The following is a 2,735-nucleotide window of genomic DNA, read 5'->3' as shown; positions in this document are numbered from 1 at the left end:
GCAGCAGCAACAACAAATACAACATTATCATCTACAACAACAATATCAACATTATCACAGCAGCAGCAACAACAAATACAACAATAACAGCAACAACAATCACACATCCATCACCACCAGCAACAATCACAACACAATCAACAATAACATTAACCATAATCATATTATCTGCAACCCCATCAATAAAACGCATTATCAGCTTCTATAATAATAATTACAATATTATAAGCAGCAACAATAATTACATTATCAATATGAACATCGGCAATAACAATTGTCAAAGCTAAAACATTAAAAACAATAGGAAACACTCCCATAACAGCAACAACAACAAAATGCAATGAAATTATCAGTGGAAACAATAACAACTACCATTATCATCATTATTACTAACAAACATCGAGGAAAAAACAACTACTAAAATCACCACAAAATTATCTTCTTCAACAACAACAAGCAACAGCAGCAGCACTGCTACCGCCACAACCACCACTACCACCGCCACCACCACCAATAACAACAACAACAACAGTGACATCAGTAGCACTAACATTAATAACAATAGCATAACAAAAGAAATAACACATGCTACAAAAAAAAGAAACAAAGCAAAGAAAGGAAAAAAAAAAGATAGAGGATATCGAGAGAAGAAAGAGAAAGCACACACAGCACACATATATAATCCCACCGATGCACAATGCCAGCATCAACACACCAATGTATACTGACAGACACTCTCACACGAAAAGACACCAATATATATTGGAATGGATATCAGTTCTGTAGAAATACTTGCAATAATCCATCAACTGAGTGCGTGCCGTTGCATTTGATGTGCATTAAACAAACAAGCAAATAAGATATATATATATATATATATACATATATATATATATATATATGCACACATATATATATGTATATACGTATGTGTATGTGTGTATGCATAGACACACACATATATATGCATACATATATATGTATATATATAAATGCAATAAAATCTATGCATATAAACGCATACATTGCACATATATACAAAAATACATATACATGTATATAGATATGTATATATATACATATATACATATGTATATATATATATATATATATATATATATATGTGTGTGTGTGTGTGTGTGTGTGTATGTATGTATGTATGTATGTGAGTATGCATTTATATGCATAGATTTTATTGCATTTTTGTTGATGTGAAATTATTCCATTGCTTCTCATCATTCCCTCCTAGCTGCCTACATAGCACACACTATACATCATACGCTTACATCTCACGCATCACACATATACATCATGCATATGTGTGTATCATATAACAACTTCATACATATAAGTATGCAATTACACACTTACTACTATATACATATATACACAACTACAAAAGCACCTACTCATGCAACTAGATATATAACTACACATATTACTATACACCTAACAACATATACACCTATTCATACACTACTACATATGCATACACTACATCAGCTCAGCCTCGGAATTTTTCTCCACTTCACCAGCAAAGTTCATTGGGCAACAAAAGGAATAAAAGAAGTGTTAACTAAACAAACAAAATGTATGAACCCCATTGAAAAAAATGAAGAAAAGAAAAAGAATTTTAAACATACCACTCACAAACACAACTTTTACACAATCCTTAAATGCAGACAAACACACATCTAAACACACACACAGTTTTATATACACATATACATATATATATATATATATATATATATATATATATATATATATATATACATTTATATATCCTTAGATGTATATATACATGCATATATATATGTATATATATATATGAATATATATTATATACTTCTATGTATATACAAATATATATATATATGTACTTATATATACAAACATACATACATGGATACATACATAAAATACAAACACAAACACTTGCGTGTGTGTGCAAGGAAGAGGAGAAAAACCTCAGAAACAAATGGAAACCGGTAAAAAGTGCAGTAACATAGATGTAAAAATATAAATACGATTAAAAAACTGAGGAGAAAAATTGTCAAAGAGAAGAGAATGAGATAAAAATATAGTGTAGATTCTAGCTGAAAAAGAAAAAAAAAGTGTATAATATGAGTATTAAATTTAAAATAAATAAAAGAAAATGTGGATTTAAAATGCCTCAACATTATATTTTTATTGTTTAAATACACATACATATTCATGCATATGTATGTAAGTGTATGTTTATATATATATATATATTTCAACACGAATCAGTGAATTTTCTTCTTTAAGTATATGTGTGAGTCTAGTATGTGAGATAGATAGATAGTTACAGAGACAGACAGAGGGAGAGAGGGAGTGAGGGAGAGAACAGAGCATGTGTCTATAACTATTTATTTATCAAATGGTATGTGAAAAACATTTATGTATTTTTTTTTATATTGATAGGTTGTTACCTGACTGAAAAATGTTCTGCTCTCTTAAAACATCTAAAACACATATACAAAGATATTTCATTCGCACATGTACATGTATGAACAAATTATATACACTCCTTTCAATAACATAAAACATACATGCACACAGTCTTGTATTTCTTATGAACATCTGTGTGCATGAGTTTTACACAATACCTTCAGTTAGATCATGTTTCTCTCTCACTCTCTCAATCTCTCTCCTTACACACACACACACACACACACACACACACACACACACACACACACACACACACA

The sequence above is a fragment of the Octopus bimaculoides genome, chromosome 14 (assembly GCF_001194135.2).
Source record: "Octopus bimaculoides isolate UCB-OBI-ISO-001 chromosome 14, ASM119413v2, whole genome shotgun sequence".
Lineage (NCBI taxonomy): Eukaryota > Metazoa > Mollusca > Cephalopoda > Octopoda > Octopodidae > Octopus > Octopus bimaculoides.
Note: the sequence above shows the minus strand (reverse complement) of the source record.